Raw genomic sequence first — 21,983 nt, forward strand, 5'->3', positions numbered from 1 at the left:
TAAATTCAACTTTTTGCTGATTTCCGTCAGATAATAAAAATTTTTAAATCAACTCCATCAGCCTTCCACGTCCCAGAGAAATGCAAAGAACGAATTTTTAAACGTTTTTAGCACTTTTTGCGAGATTCGTTGCAAATACCCTGCATTGAACCCTTTTACATATCAAAAATTTCGAAATTTTCATCAAAAATTATTTTTTGTGGAAAAAAATTTAATTTTATTATTAAATTTTTTCATCATGAAAATTGAATAAAGAATAAAATTGTCTATGGTAAGTAAATTTGGATCAGTTTTTTCTATACGAGGTCTGGTTTTTGAGAGATTTCAAGCAAAAGCAGAAAAATTTAACTGATGGGGGGGGGGTAAACTTTACGTATACTCAATTCAACTTTTTTTCTTTCGAGGACAAATTGTTTCCTTTTCAATAGACATTTTTTTTTAAAGGAAAGGGGAGGATCATTTCAAGCGAAGAAGAATGCAAATCATTGAAAACCCTTCCCTAAAAGAGGTCTTTTTATCAATTATTAAATTTTTTTTCAAATTTGAAGGAGCCAGCCAAAAAAATTTTTTATGTATTTTGAATTTTTGTTTGTTTGTTTTTTTAGTTTAGGTGATTCTTATGTTAGATGTCCATCAACAGGTACAAATTCAAAGTTGTTCAATAATAATTATAACTATACAATCTTAAGAACATAAATCACCACATCAACTCATTTTGACAAAAAGACTACTATTTTGAGAATCCCTGAACTCGACAAAAATGAATACAAGTTTTTCAAAAGGTATTAATGAGATGATATAGAAATACTAAAAACATCAAGTGACCACTTAAATCAAAAAAATGGGAAAAAATTCTAAAATATTCTATTTTAAAAAAATTTTTCAAGCTTTGAGCCTTCACCACAAAAAGTTAAGCATTTGGCTTGAAAATTTGAAATTTTCTCAAAGCCTTCACCACAAAAAGTTAAGCATTTGGCTTGAAAATTTGAAATTTTCCCAAACGCTTCATTGAGGTCATTTGAGAATAATTTTTTGCAGGCTACATCTTTTAAAAAAATTCTGCCCTTGACTCGAATACATAAGAAGCACTTTTCAAATTTGGAAATATTCTCGAAGCCCCTCTCCCACCTCAAAATGGACTCTCAACATTTGAAAACGTTTTTGAGATTTTTCAACAGTTACTTAATAATATATTTTGCTCGTTTTCAAACCAGAGCATAGAGATTAAAGGTCCGTTGACGAGCTCTCAAAATCTCAAATAATTCAGCAGTCCAAGCAAAATGTGAAAATGAATTTAAAAAAAAAAAGTTGCAAAAACTTACAATTATTTCTAGAAATACCTATCTACAAAATGAATGAAAATTTCATATGAGATTTCGCACCAAAAATTTAGGCTACAATACTTGAGAAAAAATTGAAAGGATGACCCCAATTTTCTCAAAACTGTTGAATCGGTGGGTGCAGAAAGGGAACAAGTCACATTTTTGGAAATTTTTTTTTCACGGATATAGGGGTTTCAAAGTACGGCGGATCAACTGGTGATGTCAGATTTCCGCAAAACTCCCGGGAAAGTGGTATTTGGGCGCAGAAAAAGGGCGGATCCGCATTTATGACTTTTTTGTAAAATTTTTTAAATTCCTTGAAAAATAACTAACATTTTTGAGAAGACCATTTTTTGAAATTTAAGTTAATCTCTGAACTGAAAAATGATGAAAAAATTAACAACTTCGGCAAAAAGTCTTAGAACTCAAGGGGTTTTTGGTCAATTTAAACGAGATAGCAGTCTAAATGATGTACTTAGATGTAGAATCAAGCCCCATTCGTGCCCGAGCAATTTCAAAAAAAATTTTGTCGATTGGGTGCAGAAAGGGTCTAAGTCCCATTTGTTTAGGCAGCAACAGCGCCGGCGCACGTGAGTATTTTTTTTTCTAAACAGTGCTAAAAATTGTGTGTTGGGGTCCTCTTTCAATGACCTTAAGCATGTTTACCAAAAATTTTTGATTTTCAAATAAATCATTTTTTTGTTATTCCTGAAAAGTGCGAAAATGGACTTGTTCCCTTTCTGCACCCACCGATTCAGTTATATTGATTTCCGAACCCAAATTTATATTTCTTCTGATTGGAAACAAAGAGCTAAGTTGATAGGAATTATAGTTGTGAAATTTTCATCATCTAAAAATCTTTCCGATTCCCACCTCTTCAATTTTTTTAGGACCCACAAAGGAAAAATTCAGGCACAGAATTTCATTCTGCGTTTTTGATAACTTCGGTTCTTCTACCTAGCTCGATCACAAGGAAATTTTTCACATCACGAAAAATTGGAATCAAATGAAATCTTCAGATGTGGGGGGGGGGGTTCGATTTCAAAGAATTTCATTTTGAAATTTCAAATTCAGAAAAAAATTGACAAAAACTGAAATTTTTGACAATTTGACAAAATTATGAAAAAATTCTCATTTTGGTAGGGATCCAAATGCAAAAATGTTGAAAATTTATCGAAATTTAATTTTAAAAGTTGAAAAAGAATATAAAAATTTGAGAAATTTCCAAATTTTCAAAATAAAATCCCCCAAAAAATTAAGTACTTACATGAACGACCAAAAATTTCAATTTGTAAATATATTTTTCTTGCAATTCCAGCATTATTTCAAAATAAAAATTTTTTCTGCAAAAAAACTTTAATGCTGCAAAAAAATTGCAAAAATTTTTTATGTTTGGATTTGGACCAAAATTTGAATGAAATTTTTTCAAAATCAAATTTCCCTGGCATTTGATTTTGTTTCATTTCAATTTTGTGACGATGTAACAATTTTTCTTCATAGCTGATGAAAGTGTTCAAAAAAATGAATGAAATGTAGGTATTTTGGAACATTTTTTTGCTCTGGTGTTCCTACGATATACGATCAAGGAGAAGAAATCTTATACTTAGCAAAGTTTCATCAATTTGATCTTTCGTTTCTATTTGAATTTTTAAATTTGCCCTTGGAAATTCAGAAACTGTTTTGAACGTTGAGGAATCCTCAATTTCCAAAGTGAATGATGACTCTAAATTTTTTTTAAAAACCCTCAGTCCAATTTTTCAGATCAACTTTTTGCACGAAATTTTTTTTAATTCATCCCATTGAACTTGTTCTGGACATTGAAAGGTTTAAGAAAAGGACATTCTTATCTGATTTTCGCGATTCTAAACTCAATTCTTTTTTAATTTCCTTCAGGGTTCAATTTTATCATCCCTGAGACGATTTTCGATTTTCAATATATTTTAATAATTCTAGCAGTATTTTGAAGAAGTTTTTCAGCATAATTATGAGAATAATGAGACTTATACGATGCAATGGTTCAATTTTTTTTCTCGAAAATAGGGCTAAAGGTACATTCTTCTCCTAGCTTTGCCAAAATTCTTTCAAAATAACCATTTTATTCCTGAAAATTGTTTTCAAAATTCGAAGATAATGCGAGTATCAAAACCATAATATTGAGATTTGTCAAAATTCACTCAAAATAACTCATTTTTTCTGATTTTTTTTTCAAACTTCGGAGATAATATTGAAAACAACCCATCAACTGTCCTCAGTCTATAAAATCTGAACTTCACCTCCAACCCAATCATCATTTTTCGAGACAGAACAAAAGAATCAGACCTCAAGAGACAACATCGTCACACAGCTCTTGCCAATAAACACCATAATTATCCAATAGGCGAATTTAATCCCCCATACAACACAAACGCCCTCATTAAAAAACTTGAAATAAGTAGGTACACTCGTCGTTCAACCGTACCAAAAATCCATCCCATCCACCACAAACCATATACAAGCACGAACACAACAAAATAAAATACATCGAAGCATTCATAAAACTCATCGTTGACTCGAATATTCGCCTTTACATTGATAAAACAATGCACCACGCACCGCGGTACATTACACATTCTCACTTGGTTCGAGAATTCGAAATACGAAAGAGAGAGAAAAAAATCACAATCGCTGTTGCTAATCGCCATTTAACCCTTCTCTCTCCTACGTCTCTGGTCTCCGGTTCAACATTCGGTTACGCACCACATAAACCTTTCACAATTACATCCCAAGAGGGCACCCTCCGAGGAGAAATTTCTGCCAAGCTAATCAACTCAATTACTCAGCAGGGGAGGGTTCCGACTGTGGCGCGAGAGGTCTTCTGCTAACACTTTCGAATGGTTCGAAATACGTACAGTGTACACCATGTCGGTCTATTCGACGTAATGTACACGAAATTAGCTATAGACTTTCTCATATTTTACTTCTCTTTGTACACTCAAGTAGCTATTTAGATGACGATTATAATAAATTGTAGGTATAAAATATACTCTAAGAAAATGTAGTATTAATTTAGATAACTAAATTATGTACGTAGAGGGCGCTGTGTTCATTTGATGCTGGAAGTATACGATACGAATATAAGAGAGGCCTACCGATGCTGGATAATTTTTTTATAAAGAAAATTAAAAGAACCCTGCTAGCTGCGGTAGGTATTGTTTAGTGCGTAGTTTAGTGCGTAGTTTACGTTGAAATTACACCCCGAAGGTTTAATTAATTTTTACGCCAATTTGATGAAATTTTATCGAATTGAACTTTTCGCAAGCTCGACGAAAAAAAAAAAAGAAGGAAAAAATACCAAACAACATAAAAGGATGAAATTTATACCACAACTTGTCGCCTCGCGCGACGACCCAGAAAATATTTATAAGAACTAAGAAGCTGTTTTTTTCCTCTCTACTTTCTTCAAAGGAAGGAGAAAAATAGACGTGGCTGCGAAAACAAATCGCATTTGCGGTATAAAATACGCGAGATTGGCGTCATTTTAGTATAATACTGTCTGCGATGACTCACGAGATAGCGACTCGACTCGACTCGAATCCAGTACTTGGTTCTTAATGAATCATCGTGAAGAATACATGAATAATATTGCTTCGGTTCGAACGAGTAAAAGAAGAACTACATAAATAATATCATCTCTAGCAAAGTCTAAGTCTATAACTCTAAACTATGTAAAATTACACATGCGGAAACGTTTCACCAAAATATACATACGTCGTTCGCGAACGAGAGTGAAAAAAAATGTTAAAAATAAATTTCTTTTTTAAGCTATAGGTAGATATGTACATCACACTACAGTGAAAAAAAAGTCCATCTATCCGGTGTTCTGCATTTAATCGGCGTAATTGCTCACTCAAGGAGGTTGTGATGATCAAATCAAACACATCACGCCCAGATTGAGTGAGTTACCAGGTCGATTACTTCTTCATCCGAGGTTTGATCCGGAACCGGTTCTCTCGTCAGCTGTCTATAATTATACTTATATGATAAAATTAAAATTATCTTATAAATAAAAATAATAATCTAAGGGGGAAAAAAAGCTCGTTGGCTTAGAAACGAAAATTATTGTATAAGTCGATTTGAGAATACAAAAATAAATAAATTTATTCCGACCACGTTATCCTTTCAACGAAGCATTAAAAAGCTCTTATATATTTTTTTTCTCAATAGGCGTACTCACAATCAAAACCAAAGCACCGCGGCGACGCTACTGCTACGCGTCGAATACGTGTGTGTGTTTATGTCTGAGTGTGTGTGTGTACATGAGATGAAAATTGCTGTAAATGCAAATTCATCCAGCCAGTCACAATTCCTCCTATTTACCGTGATATAAACGTTTGTTAAAAATTTACTCAGCCAATTCGCCGCGCCGCTTCTCGTTTTCTCATATAAATCGAAACCTTTGTCGCATAAAAATACTGCATCAGGCGAAAACGAAATCCCCCCGAAGGTTCTTTTCCCATCGACGTGATCATTATGACGATGACGTCTGCATTAGGGAAGCAAAATTTTCCCAAACGTTCGTTTTTCTTTTCCCTTCCACCCATGACTTTCTGCCACGTTCTCTTTTGTCAAGTTTTTATATACGAGTGGATCGTCTCTCTTGGAGCCTGGTTTTTTCCTTTGCCTCGCACAGAGACGACGAGAAGATGCGTCTATGGATAAATTAGCGAAAAGAGATGCGAAAAATATAGACGAAGTTCCATAATATTATGATCACGTGTTTTTGTGTACATTATTTTGCCAATTTCTCTGAAAAATAACAGAGAAGTGAGAAAAAGTTTGTAAACACACATGTTTTGGATAATTTCACATCAGATTATAATTCAGCAGTAGATAAAATACTCTTCACATTGCCAATTTTAGTGAGTATAATTCAAAAATTTTCTGATCATAAAACTGATGAAGGAGACTTTTCACGTTCACCCCCTACCCTTAAACCGGTTCCTGGGAGCTAGTATATCACACACCCAGATCCCCCAAAATCGTGTAAAATTCCGGTATGAAAAATTGGTTTCAACTGGTTTTCATTGAAAATACCCCCCTCCCTCCCACCACAACCGGTTCACACAAATGTTACCAATGAGATGTGATTCTATTTCAAAATTGGATAATTTATAGTGCAAATATGAAGAAATAGTTGGAGTTCAAATATTTGCCCAATATGCGAAAGCACCTACTACAGGTATAAACAAAATGAAACCAGTTTCAATCGTTTTTCATGAACACTTTACAGGAGACTGATACGGAAAATATCAAACTTGAAATTTATCCAGTTCATGAGGAAATGAGTTCGAATACTTTTCCAATTATGCAAAAGGAAAAGACCACAGGTGTATAAAAAACCTAGTTCATTAAAACCGGTTTAAACCAGTTTCTAGTGTTTAAAATAATGACTCAAAAAACGATCAACATTTTATGATTCATCCAGTTCAAAAGAAAATAAGATCAAATATTTTTCCAAGTAGGTATACAAAGGCGCTACAGAAACTAAAAAATGTGTAAAAAAGAAACCGGTTCAAATAAAATTAATTTTCATTGAAAAATTTCTGATCAAATGGTTCTAAAAAAATTATACCTAGAAATGTTTCAATATTCGTTCAATTCATTGAAATAGTTTGAATGTTTTATGCCAAAGACCGCAGTTTGATAGATGTATACGAAAATCCATCATACTAAACCGGTTTAAATAGGTTTCAATCAAAAATATTTTGCAGTCAAAAAAATTTTTTTAAATTTTTAATTCAACAATGATAATTCAGATTTTTTGATTACTGACGATTCAAGTCCAGAACTAAATTGAGACTACTTATAATCGCACAGGAATGCTGACAAAGTGTAGCACAGACAAACCGGTTCAAATCAATTCCTAATAAAATTTGAAAAAAAAACATTAAAATTGAAAATTATTCCAAGCAAGATCATACAAAATAAAACATCTGTGAAAATATAGGTAACTTGAAAAATTCAAGACATTTGCTTCTGAAACTGGTTTTACCTATTTCAAAAAACTGGTTTCTTTCCCCAACAGTTTCAAGATCTTCTTCTATCTACATAGACATTGTACATCATTTTGATCCTTACCTCAAGTACCCAAAAATTGTGAATACGACTGCTTTACTATGTTCAATATCAAGAAAGCAGTTTTGTGAACCGGTTCAAACTGGTTACAATTTTTTAATTTCATGCCATATTACGTAGTGAGCAACAGTTTATTTCTCACTATGAGTAATTCAAAGCAAATGGGCTGATTGTAACCAGTTTAAACCGGTTTTGAAACTGGTTTATCAACATAGAACATAGTAAGATGATCGAATTTGCGATAGTTGAGTGTTTGAAAATAAGCATGAAGGTAGTTTTATTCAACATTATTGATACAACATTCTTACAATGATTGATAAACAAAGGAAAACCAGTTCTTAAAACTGGTTCATTGCAAACCGGTTACAATTCTCAAATTTTTGAATACTTAATCAACCTTGAATTACAACATTTTTGATGAAGCTCTAATTTTTTTTCAACTCGAAAATAACATTTTTTGACTGGTAATTACGAGTGATTTTAACTAGTCAGACTGATTTCAAACAGTTGGAACCAGTTTTGAGACAGATTTCTCAATGTTGACGACTGTGATACAACTGATACATATGTAAGATGGTCGAATTTGGAATTGTGTAGAGTATTTAAAAATAAGTAAGAGAGCAGTTATATCGAATAAGATCTGATAATTTCTCAAAAAACCGGTTTCATAAACAATTCCAAAATGTTATTCAATACAAATTATCTAAGTACTCCAATTTTGATTTTAAATACTGAACGTTTGCTACTATGACCATCCTCTACAGTTTTCAACAATGAGAAACCAGTTTTAAAACTCGTTCAAACCGGTTTGCAATTCTCAAATTTTTAGACATTCAAAGTTAAAGTACAGTTTTCAAGTTTCAATTTTTTTCTTTCTCAAAAATACCTACCACTGCTCATTAGGGACCACAAAAAATTTAAACCAGAATCATGTAGAACCGGTTTCAATTTAAGAATTCATCTACCTATTTAAGAAGATTTAGTTGAATGACAATTGATTGGTGAAGATTCGCATAAGCATAAAAAACTGGTTCTACAGAATTTTATGAACTGCGGAAAAAATAATAAGTATGACAAAAATTGAACAAATTATTGGAATCATTTTTACAAAGCTATTCAATTCAGAGTCTTAACATTATCAGAATTATTTAATTTCTGAAATATGTACTCGCATTCGAGATTTCGAAACCTCTCCCCTCCCTTTTTCCCCACCATCAATACTTGATAACAGTTTAGAGAATCATTTCCTCAATTTGGAAAGGTGAAAAACCGGTTTGAATTTTTTAAAAAATGTAATTCAACAGTCAAGTACGATCTGAAATTAAAGAAAAATTCTCAACTTGCACAGCTGAGTACAAAATGAATTCAAATGGTGTTTTTTCTGTTCCTAAGAACGAAAAGCGCTTTTTCAAACCAATTGGAATTTGTTTTCAAATTTTTGGAGAAATTGAACGATTCTTTCATACACATGTTTACACAAAATTTGATATCCATAAATACTGCAACTGAAACCGGTTTCACACATATCTATTTGTAATAGAGGAAATTCACTTTGGTAAACATTTAAAAATGGCACTATATTAAATTTTTTTGAAAAAAAAGCAAATACTCGAGTATCTACCTATGTATTCGAAACAGACGAATTTGAATGGAATTTTATATTTGTATCTAAATTAGAAACAAAAAGAAATCATACCTGAACCGGTTCAAGTTCTAATTACGAGTACAATCCAGTTGGCAAATGTAATACAATCCAAGCATTATTTTAATTAAAAGAATTGACCAGTCACCAAAAAATCCAATTCGATCAACATTTCGTCTCATATTTACTAATTTACCAGCAGCATAATAAAAAAGTAATTTAAATTCGGCAACATTGCAACGCGAAATGGAATTTCACCGCAAACCTTCGCACGACACATGTATGTACGAATACCATAACAAGCTGCATAATCTGCACATCGATGACCAAATGCAAACTAGTTTAAAATTCCGCGAAGATGCATCCCATCCATCCACACAAATTTCACTCGAATGAAACGACACCACAAGTCCCAAGTCCACGAAGTCACAACGCACGCGAAGGCGAAACTGCTCGTCAAAAAAATCTCACCTCATCAAATAACCCAGGTGACTGCTGATTTCGCAGAAAACCTATACCTATTATTCCAAACCCATAACTCGATTGCAAAATACCGAGAAAATTTTCTAAGCGCCTATACCATTGTTATCTGGCGATACTGGTAATTCGCGGGAAACACATACCTACTCAAGTCGTAAGTATACAATACAGGAGCCCATAAGTATAGGAAACGCAATCGATAAATATGAAGTTTGAACTCGTGTACGTTTATTTTTCTGATATCAAACCGTGGGAATTGATCCATTTCACGATGAAGAAAAATTTATTCGGTGCGAATTCGTCGAATTAGTCGAAGGGAGCGGAAGACGTTATGGCATTGAAAAGTACGATAACACGTCGATATAGAAATTTTCCATGTGTACGAATTTCGCAGTTTCGCAGTTTCGCGTAGTAAATATTTTAAACATGCAAATTATTTACCAATAAGGTGATATAAGTATACGTCACGTTGTCATCTTAGCGAGATTTTTTCCACACGTATTGTCGTCTGATAAAATGCAAATTTTTCGATCATACCAATACCGTGGAGGCAGTTCGTCGATCTCGTTGATTTGATTTCAAGATACATGACTGTATACGCAGGCAGAAGCTGCCGAAACAACGAATTTCTCTTTCGTAATATATTTTTATATGTATTTCTTTTTCCTTTTTTTTTTTTTTTTCTTCTAACACGAGGACGAGACGTATACTCGCGTATAGTTGGGAATTAATTCGATTAAAACGCGCGGCGCGGATTCGACGTGTGGGTGGATTGTTCAACAACGTAGGGTGCTGAACCGAGGAAATACGTAGAAAAAAACCTCTAGTGTTGAATTTCCGTCCTCTCTATGGGAACACACGAGATAAAAAAAATCTCTCTTCGTATTTTCTTTACACCAGTGTTCTCAATGACGAGCCATTATACAGGGTGTTCTATAAAAAATTTAACGCCAACGTTGTCATGTCATAATATAATGGGGTTCATTTCGACTTTCGAGTACCTACTTGCCCAGTTCGAGTAAGTAATTAAATTTCGGCTCTTTATAGCAAAATCTGCTGTAGACAAAAGGGAAGGGGACGTTTTTTAAAAAAATTCTGAAATTTCAATTCTTTACTCTCCTTACCCCTCCAAGAAAAAAATGAATGAATCAATGACCAGGCTTTTGGAACGAAAACGTTATAAGATTTGTGACAGGAAATGTTTTCATGGTTCAATTTGAGGAAAGTATGGGAAGGGAAGGGAAGGGAAAAGACCGGTTCAAAATTTGTTCACATCAATTTTTTTTCAATTTTCAGTAAAAACTAGAAAAGTGATTGGGAAATTTCAAATTCTGAAAAAAAAACGCAAACAAATGGAAAATTTTTAAGTTTGATGAAAAATTGACAAAAAAAATGTAAAAAGAAGACAACTTACTTTCAGATTTAGAAAAAAAAACAGGATTTTTGCAATCTTGAAAAACCTGAAGATTTTTTTGCTTTGATATAGAAAATTTTACACAATTTTGATTTTAAAAAAAGCAAAATTTTTAGCAATTTTTAAAAAATACAAAATTTTTTGTCAATTTTGGCACAAATAAGATGTCTTGCTAACTTGACAATATAATACATATATAACGAGATTTTTTTTACAATAATTTCTATACAAAAAACAAGATTTTTGCTACTAAAAAGCATACGACTTTTCGAAATTTTGGCAAAAAAGAGGACTTTTTGCAATTTTGGCAATAAAGCAAAATTTCTTTGAAATTATTGAAGAAGCAAAACTTTTTCATTCTGGAAGTAAGATTTTCATTAATCACAAATTATAAATTTTGGCAAAAAGCAAGTTTTTTGCAATCTTACATAAAAATGAAGCAAGATTTCTCGCATTTTTGGTAAAAAAAAACAAGTTTTTCAACAACTTGATAAAAAAGCAAAATTTTTTAAAATTTAAACAAAAATTAAGATTTTTTTCAATTTAAAAATATAATTGATTGAAATTTCGACAAAAAATTAAAGCAAATTTTTTTGCAATTATTATCTAGGTATTGCAAAAAGCAAGATTTTTGCAAATTAGAATCAAAATTTTCATGCAGTTTTAGCAAAAAGCAAGTCTTAATTTTGCAATCTTTGCAAAAAAGATTCATTTTGTAATTCTGGCAATGCTTTTTCTTGCACGTTTGGCAATAAAGTGGGACTTTTTTTGCAATGTTGGTGCAATTTTACAATTTCAGCCAAAAGCAATCTTTTTGCTTTTGTTTCAAAAAAAAAACTTTTTTTTCGATTTTGACAAAAAAAGGATTTTTTGCGTGCAATAAATTATAATTTTTTCAATTTCAAGAAAGAGTAAGATTTCTTTTCAATGTAAAATTCCTTGCAATTTTGGCAAATAGCAAGCTTTTAAGCAATTTCAACACAAAACGAAAAAATTTTCGCAATTTTGGCAACAAACAGAATTTTTTTCACAAAATTTTAACAATACCCTACAGCAAAACTTTCAAGCTTTTCTTGAAAAAAAAAAAAAAAAAGTCAGGATAAGTATAGGCTGCTTGATACACCCTACTAAGAATATTAATATTACTGTAAAACTGGCATTAAAAATTACTAAAATTTATCATAACATTGATATACGTGTAAAAATGGCAAAAATGTAATATGTAGTTTACAAAAAATACCTAAAAATTCATTAAAATTCCATAAAAGCAGATAAAAATTGATATTAACGATTGATAAAGCATTGCAAAAGTCATGAAAAGTTCTGCAAAAGATGCCTCAAAGAACAAAAAAATTGTATATAAAATTTGCAAATTTCAATTAAGTTAACAATTTTTTTTTTTAATTTGATAAAATCTATTAAAATATCATTGAGTAAAACAACTGGAAACGCTTGAAAATCGATGAAATATCCAATCCACGTGAAGCGTTAAGACTTACGATTTTCCAAAATGTTGTTTTTAGAAAATACACCAAATTGTGTGCTGAAGACTGAACATATTGTGTACAAGGTCCAGGAAAATTAGACCAAAAAAAGGGGTCATAGGGAAAATTGAGGTAGCAAGCTGAATTTTGGTATACTGGTTCATTTTTGTGTGCTGAACACGAATCCGATGAGTCCCCGCGCGTCCCTGGTGAGCGTTCTCCCCTATTGTGGATCTAAGCCCCCCAAAATCAGTTTTTTGCGATTTTCTCCGGCGCATTGCATTTTAGCGAAAATATGTGAATAGGTAAAATAATCTACGTCAAATTCCCGATCTAGTGATATATCAACTTTCCTTCTACCCCCAAGGGGGGTGGAGCTAGGACCGTTCAAATGAGAGGGGGTTTCTAAAATGCTATTGACGCTGGGGAGGGGTGAAATTTCCCCCGACAGCGTTCGGGTTGATACTAGCATGGAAGGTGGGTACCATCGAGAAACTTCCACTTGAAAAATTTCAGATCCCCACCCCTTCCCCTTTTTGGGGGACCCCCCCTTTTCTGAAATTTCAATAACACTTTTCTCAGCTCCATTTCAACCGATTTTGAAAATTTTTCTGGAAGTTATGTATAACCTTGGTAGGTATCCCCAAAAAAAATTTTAACCCCCTCCCCCCATATTTAGCCCTTAAAATGACGTTTTTTTCATTTTTTATGCCTATTAACAGTCAAGATTACGAGGTACAATTTTGGAAACACGTTTTTGGATGTATTTTCGGCCCCCAAACATCATATACTTTTTTTTTTAGAAATTTTTGCTTTGGTGCGCCGTGGTGAAAAATTGGAAGAATGTGTTTTGGGGGGTAGGGGGTGAAATGGGAATTTTGAAAAAAATAACTATCAATGAGTAGGGTATCGTTTTCATATGATTCGATACCGCTGAGCACGAATATGACTTCAGATTTTCTGCTACACTCACCTACCCCTCTCCAGAGCCCCTCAGCCCCCCTCAATTTTCACGATTTTCGAAATATAGTTATTTTGATGACATTGGTGTCGTTTTCATTTGATTCGATACCGCTGAGCACGAATATGGCTTCAGATTTTCTGCTACCCTCACTTACCCCTCTCCAGTGATGAGTTGATTTGGGGTTCACCCCCTCCCCCCTCCCCTTCATGAAATCATTATTTCCATTAGGTACACGAGTGAAAAAAGGGCGATCGTATGTGTTATGAAATAAATTTGTATTATGATTATTACAGATTAACACACTCGACCATTATCCTCCCCCTTTGGTGGATCCCTGCCCCCTGAATGATTTTTTAGTCATATCTCATTCAGTTTTATTGCTATGGGACAATTACATAAGTTCATCGTCATTGTATACATATAAAATTTCTCGTAGAATGAGCTACAGCACATGGCTCCCCCTCGGGGGGTGGACCCTCATATTTTTTTCTTGTGATTTTTATGTACGTAGTCATTGAATTATAAAATACATACTCATACATACTCAAGTTACAGTTATCATGAATAATTATTATGCCACATATGCTCAGCATACCTATACAGTCAAGTACACATACAGATTTGTTACGTTTTCTGCGTGGAAAAAAATCAAGGGTCCACCCCCCTCAAGGGGGAGCCATGTGCTGTAGCTTATTCTACGAGAAATTTTATGTACAATAACAATGAACTTATGTAATTTTCCCATAGCAATGAAACCAACATCATCAAAATAACTTTTATTTCGAAAATCGTGAAAATTGAGGGAGGCTGAGGGGCTCTGGAGAGGGGTAGGTGAGTGTAGCAGAAAATCTGAGGTCATATTCGTGCTCAGCGGTATCGAATCATATGAAAACGACACCAATGTCATCAAAATAACTATATTTCGAAAATCGTGAAAATTGAGGGGGGCTGAGGGGCTCTGGAGAGGGGTAGGTGAGTGTAGCAGAAAATCTGAAGTCATATTCGTGCTCAGCGGTATCGAATCATATGAAAACGATACCCTACTCATTGATAGTTATTTTTTTCAAAATTCCCATTTCACCCCCTACCCCCCAAAACACATTCTTCCAATTTTTCACCACGGCGCACCAAAGCAAAAATTTCTAAAAAAAAAAGTATATGATGTTTGGGGGCCGAAAATACATCCAAAAACGTGTTTCCAAAATTGTACCTCGTAATCTTGACTGTTAATAGGCATAAAAAATGAAAAAAACGTCATTTTAAGGGCTAAATATGGGGGGAGGGGGTTAAAATTTTTTTTGGGGATACCTACCAAGGTTATACATAACTTCCAGAAAAATTTTCAAAATCGGTTGAAATGGAGCTGAGAAAAGTGTTATTGAAATTTCAGAAAAGGGGGGGTCCCCCAAAAAGGGGAAGGGGTGGGGATCTGAAATTTTTCAAGTGGAAGTTTCTCGATGGTACCCACCTTCCATGCTAGTATCAACCCGAACGCTGTCGGGGGAAATTTCACCCCTCCCCAGCGTCAATAGCATTTTAGAAACCCCCTCTCATTTGAACGGTCCTAGCTCCACCCCCCTTGGGGGTAGAAGGAAAGTTGATATATCACTAGATCGGGAATTTGACGTAGATTATTTTACCTATTCACATATTTTCGCTAAAATGCAATGCGCCGGAGAAAATCGCAAAAAACTGATTTTGGGGGGCTTAGATCCACAATAGGGGAGAACGCTCACCAGGGACGCGCGGGGACTCATCGGATTCGTGTTCAGCACACAAAAATGAACCAGTATACCAAAATTCAGCTTGCTACCTCAATTTTCCCTATGGAATGTTATTTTTCCTGGACAAATTTTATCAGAATGATGTTAATGAAATTTGATGAATTTTTCAGTTCTTAATTATCAACAATTTTTCAGTCAATTGAAGTATTTTTTAGAAATTTTTCTCAATTTTTGAAATCAAATCTATCAAGTTTCATTAATTTTCAACTGTTTTTATGGCATTGTAACAAATTTTTTAGGCAATTTTCACAAAAAAATATAGCTCAATTTTGCCATTTTTTAATCAATTTTTTTGGGGGAAATTTCACTGAACCTAAAATCAATTTTACATGCAAAAAAAATGGCATTTTATTTTGATATAATTTGATTATAGTTTTTCATAACTGTCAGTAATTTTTGCTTATTTTCGGAATTTTTGATATCTATATTTTACTCAAATTATACTACTTTCATCCATTTTTAACTTGGTTTATAACATTTTAAGTAATTCTGAAGCAATTTTCAAATAATATTTTGCTTCATTCCTCAATTTCCATCATTTCGTTAGGGTCTTAGTTGAAAATTCGTCAAGTTGGTAGAAAGCTTTTTTGAATTTTTTTCAACTCTTCAAAATCATTCTCAAGATGAACAAAATTTGAAAAAATTCAAGCACAATGCTCTTACCTCTACCTTCATAACAAATTTCAAGTCAATCTATGGGCCAGATCTTCACCTCCCTCACACACCATAAATTCACCTCACTCAAACAAAAATTCAAACACGATGAACAACCCCTCATCGCAATATCCTATACCATAGGAAAAAAAACCAGGACACCCTGTAAACACTAAAACACACCACCGAGAAAAAAAATGTCTTCAACTCGTTCACTCGTGTAGCTGGAATTAATCAATCGGCAGGGTAGCTGTTCGCCTGTTCTGGTGGCCGAATAACAAAAAAAACATTAATCTTCTGATCGAAATGTTCAAATGGTAAATGACACAAGAGCTGCGAAGAAATCGCCATATAAATTAACGCCTTATCATGTCGAATTACGTTAAAAAGGTCATTTCCGAAATTTCAATACACGGCCGAGCGGCGGCGGCGGCGGCGAATGGATAACCGAGGCTCACTCGGTACATTCAGGTCGAAAGGATGGGGGGGCATGGGCAGATATAATAAAGGCAGCATAAATGTCGGAGCGGAGGTCGCAGCCACACCCAAATTATTCACATTGCAACCATCGCACGCTATTTCTAATGACAAGGATAAACACCATTAATATAGAAAAAAGGCCAACCGAGGCTAGCATTGGAAAAAAATATAAGGTACTAAGAGTCGTACCTTTGCTTTCCAATGTGCGGTTCGAGGTTTGGAAAAAAAATCGAGACCCACCCTGCAATTTGCCAACGTGAAATATACTACACTTCCATCATCATCCCCACAGCACGACGATGATGATCATAAACAAAAAGCACTAGGAAATGACCTGTCTATCAACACGTTTTTTTTCCTCTTCTTTCCTCGTTCCTTACATTTCTTTTCATGCGGCTCGTCTTCTTCGTTCAGGTCGTTCTTGCGAGCCCTGCCCAAGCCCCCCGTTCCTTACATAAATTCTTGTCGCTTTTCTTCGCCATCTCTTACTATTACACGAGTGTATAGTGCTCTGGGTCTTCGTTCTCTATCGAGTCATTCGCAGCGAGCTGACGCTAATTAAATTAAAAAATACAATATCCCCGCTTAAGTATTTTGAATTATTGAATAAAAGCCCTCGGTTTGTCCGATTCTTAGCACAGACAGAACACACAACCGAGCCCCAAAAATATTTAACCAGTTGGTATATAGTATAACCGCGTGGCCTGCCCTGGCCTGATTAAATACTTTATAATATTACACGAAACGAGGCTATTTACGCTGCCATCGTCATCATCATCATCATTGTATGGCAGTATTTCGCTGTGTAAGTATTTTCATTACATCGAAAGCTATAAGCCATCGAGAGTGTAGTCGTAGTCGTATAACGTATAATAATCGACCATAATAAAACCCTGATGTAGCTTCATTTTGCCACTCCTTTGGGACCATGGCATGGCACATAAACTAGCCTTATTATTGAAAATTTCGCGGTGATTTTTTTTTCTTTTTTTTTCGTTTTGTTTCTCGCCTCACGCGAACTTTTCCAGCTCGAGCTATAGGTACTGGTAGTAGATTAAATAGGTATAGAATTGCAACTTCGACGTCGTCGTATTTATAGTCATCGATAATCGAACGATAAATTAACGAATCGCACGCTACGAGAAATTTTTCGCATTGGGTCGATACTCACGCTGGAAATTTCCGTCTATCACCGCGATTACAGACCGTGTCGCGCGTCAAAGCCGCCAAAACCTGCAACTTTATATTATACGTAGGTACCTACAATTGACATATTACATTATGGTATATCGAAGGGTGAAAAAATCTAATAATGGAACTCTCCTATAATATAAGTACACGTTAAATATTTATTTTTCATTTTTATATATACCAAGGCCTGGTGCGGCGGCGTGCTTACGACCTTTATATACGTTCTCTGTCCCTTTCTCTCGCTTTCGCTCTCACCATCGACGATGTTCGTTTCGTACATAGTACCAATTTTAATAAACAATAGAACAAAACAATAAAAAGAAAATCCAACGCTAGTGTCAGTTCTCCTCTTCTTTTTATAGGCACCTTTCTTTCTTCTCTCAGCCATCATATCGCCACCTACTGTATGTGATGTACTCTACAATCCACATTCTACATTCGCTATATCGAGATCCCTTTCGCGAAAAATCCACTATACCAGCATCTTGAACGTGACCATCAAAACGTGAACTACCACGGACTAAAAATTTCCCCACGGCTGAGGAAAAATTCCACCGCGTGGAATATTATATTTAAGCTGAAAGGGGTTCGTATTCTTTCCGGCAGAAAAATTCCATCGAGATTTAAAATAAAATGACGTCGAATAAAAGAGAATAATTACAGAAAATTTTCCAAATTAGGATTCGGCGATGAGAGAATTATTTCTGTTCATTTGGAAAACAATTCGGGTCATGAATCTCGTTACTTTTTTGCTTAGGGAGGAATTTTGGAAAAATTTCCACTCTATTACCATTTTAATGAGGAGTTCGTCTCTTGGTTGAAAGAGAGAGGTTAGAGGTATATTGAAAGAATAAGATATTACATTTTTTTACGAACTATTCATACTAACTACATATTTTTTGTACAGTATACCAGTGCGCCATGGCGCGAGCGGTATAAGGGCTCTCGTTCAAATTTATAATAAATGGATTAATATAAAAATAGATCACAGATATATCTATAACAACAGCATAAACCGAACACATCGAGTGAAAAACCACAGAGTAGTAAATAGCGAATAACTTAATAATATAACCAATAGCACAGTTACAGCTTGGTAATAGGATCAAATCAAAACAATAATATAACCAGTAGCATAGTACAGCATAATAATATGAGCAAATCAAAATGAGAGGGGTTTTGCGATAAGGGCCCTTGTGGTGATATTTCGATTTTTTCAGGAGAGAGAAAACATCGAATTGCTTCGATTTTTTCGATTTTTTTTTTTTTGATTTTTGGGTGCAGTGTTGTCGTGCGCATAGGTTGGATGGGAAATTTTGACGAAGTTCGTTCATCATCGCCTGATATCCGTGATTTAGAAAAGAGACCTTGTGGTGAAAAGGCAAATTTACACAACGTTACAGACTATCCCGCAAAAAAATACCAACAAATTCGGATTCGCCATGAAATTTTACATAGGTAACAACAATAAAATAATTTTTCCATCGACCTTTTTTTTTAAAAAAAAAAAAAATCAAAAACAAACAAAAACTTTGTTTTTCGATTTCCCAAAAATGTGAGTTTTTGAGTATTCATGTTCAAGTAATTTTTAAACGAGAAGTTGATGAGATAGGCGAAATCTGATTGCACCATTCGATTTCTCGTGAAAATGTGAGTCGGAATCGCCAATAAAAAAAAAAAACATCGAATCACCACAAGGACCCATATCGCGAAACGCCTCTCAAATGATACAATTAGAAATCAGGAACAATCATATGCATATTACAAACTTCAAATTAGAATTAGAATTACTACAGTTCATTATTCAACAACTACAGCAAATTAAGCAATAGCACACAAAGAACTACATAACATAACATAAGGCAGGTAAATTTTGACAGGTGTTGTAAATCAAAGAAGTAGCAGTGGGTATTTCGCAAACAGATGGTTGTGTAGTACTTAATAATTAGGAATCAGCAAGCAAGCTTTCTTTCAGACGTTTCTTAAAGTTTTCCACCCTACCTTTATTGCGAATTTCAGTGGGTACCTTATTATAAATTATTGGAAATTGGTAGGGTGCCTGCATGCGTGTTCTCTCATACTTCCAGTTGGGGACCTGAGCTACATTGTTCCGTGCCCTTAACCCAAGCCTACGTATATTCCCAACACCAAAAGAGTCCTTTCTCTTATGCACATAAGTCGCAGCATACAGATCATATGCCTTCTCTAGGCGAAGGATCCCCAATTTTTCAAACACTCCTTTTGTTGTATCACGCCTCTGGAGGCCAACCACATTACGAATTGCCCATTTTTGTAGAGTAATTAATGGCTGGATATGAACTTTTGCAGCTCCCCCCCACGCGACAAGACCGTACTTTAGGACTGAATCGTACAATGCAAAGTATATTTTCCTCAGGTGGAATTCGCTGAAATACCCCCTAAGGTAGAACAGTAGGAAATTTAGGCAACGTAACTTGGCTTGTAGGTATTGGCTATGAGCCTCCCATTTTAATTTCGAATCAAAAACTACCCCCAGATATTTGAATGAGTCAACTTGACTTAATGGGCTACAGTTGCAGTTTTCCAAGCAATTTAATTTTTCGTGCAGAAAGCATTTACCGTGGAGTTTTGGGATATCGCGCAGGCAGTAGGCCATGAGTTGTGCCTTTTTCCGGTTAGGAGTTAATTTGTGAGCTGAAAACCAGCCATTTAGGAGGATCATAGCTGAGTTTATTAATTTTATCAGTTTATTTGTGGAGTAGTTACCAAAAACTGCAGCCAAGTCATCCGCAAATCCATACAGCGTACCACCAAGATCTACTTTAAAAACATCATTGAGGTAGATGAGAAACAATAGAGGACCTAAAACACTCCCTTGAGGAACACCCCTTCGTATCCCCCTACCATTACCCAAGTTTGACCCAATTTTTACACGCTGCACTCTATTAGTAAGGTATGAACTCAGCCAAGCATGGAAAGTGCCCCGAAAACCACAGTTGAACAGTTTCTGCAGAAGTATATCAAAATCGACAGTATCAAAAGCCTTTGAGAGGTCAATGTATACCACCCCAACCTGTTTACCTTCCTCCAAGTAAGAAGTAATTTCTCTAATTTTATCAAATAGCGCATCATCAACACTTCTGTGTGGTAGAAACCCATATTGACTTTTTCCAAAAAACGAATACTTTGTAAGGAAATTCAACATTCTGTTTTTAACTATTTTTTCAAAGACCTTTGAGATAGTAGGGAGTAGGCTTATTGGTCTATAGTTCGTAAGGTCTTGGTCACTGCCAGACTTAAGGACTGGCACTACAAGAGAGTCTTTCAGCAACCTTGGGAAGATACCCTGCTCAATGGAACGATTGAATAGGTTTGTGAGTGGCTCTGCAAGAACTTCCGCATTTTCTTTTAAAGCACGCGCTGGTATACCATCATGACCTGTGCATGGCTTTGCTTGCAATTTCATGATATACCTAAACGTTTCAGCAGTTGTTATTTCATACATAGCAAAGCTATTGGCAAACCTGGTTTCTGGGTATTCATTGGTAATGACTTGACCATCAAATTTTGAAGAAAATTTCTCAACAACCTCGGTAAAATACTCCCCAAATGCGTCCGCGATTTGTACCCCATTTGACTCTGAATCAAGTAGTTGACCACCAACCAAAATTTTTTCAACATTTTTCTTCGGTGAAGAGAGGAGAAGAGGAGGTGAAAAAGTTATAGGTATCTTTCCAAAAGATAAGCGTTTTTTTGAAACAGTTTTTCAAAAAAATTAAATCACCAGGTTGAGTTGATTTACAGTTTTTTTTTGTTTTCAAAATTGATGGGCTTGGGGAATAGTCAACTGTTTATATTGTTCTTTTTTTCGTTATGATTTGGAGTGATAATTTGTAATATTCAGACTTCATCTCAATATGTTCTGGACCGTTCTTCTGAATATTATAGTTCAAAATTTCCAATTGTATTTATTTATTTTTCTAATTAAGTAATACAGATTTTTTTAAAAAGTAAAAATGGATATTTGACCAGAAAATATTTTTCATTTATTTTCCAACGTTAATAACGAGAAGAAGAAGAATGAACATTTGAACAATATCATGTTCTGAGTTATATTTAATGACAATCTCTTCAATAATGAAAACATCCCAGAGCTTACAGACGAGGAGAATTTCTCTCTTCACCCTTTCCTCTCCTCGCCAAAAAAAGGAGTTCATTGAGTAAAAACGATTGCATCCACAATCATATTGATTAAAATTTTTCAAAACAGTAATATTTTCCAGAAACGCAAACACTAATGAGTATTGACGTACGAGTTTCATTTTCAAAGTACACAGCCCCCCTTCACCCTCAAAAAAGGGTGGGAATTGAAAAAAAATATTTTAAAAAAATATAGAAATTGAAACTTTGAGCTTCTGTCCAAAGAAAAGGAAAAGAGAATATTGATTTTATGAGCTGAAGTTTTTACGTCTTTT

General features: G+C 34.4%; 1 protein-coding gene across 2 annotated transcripts in view; it reads right to left on the reverse strand.

Annotated features, from left to right (window-relative positions):
• The window catches only part of LOC135842363 (matrix metalloproteinase-2-like), a 118,097-nt gene that overhangs the window by 7,855 nt on the left and 88,259 nt on the right, over nt 1-21,983 (reverse strand). The gene's annotated exons all lie outside the window — the stretch shown is intronic.

The sequence above is a fragment of the Planococcus citri genome, chromosome 4 (assembly GCF_950023065.1).
Source record: "Planococcus citri chromosome 4, ihPlaCitr1.1, whole genome shotgun sequence".
Classification (NCBI taxonomy): Eukaryota; Metazoa; Arthropoda; class Insecta; order Hemiptera; family Pseudococcidae; genus Planococcus; species Planococcus citri.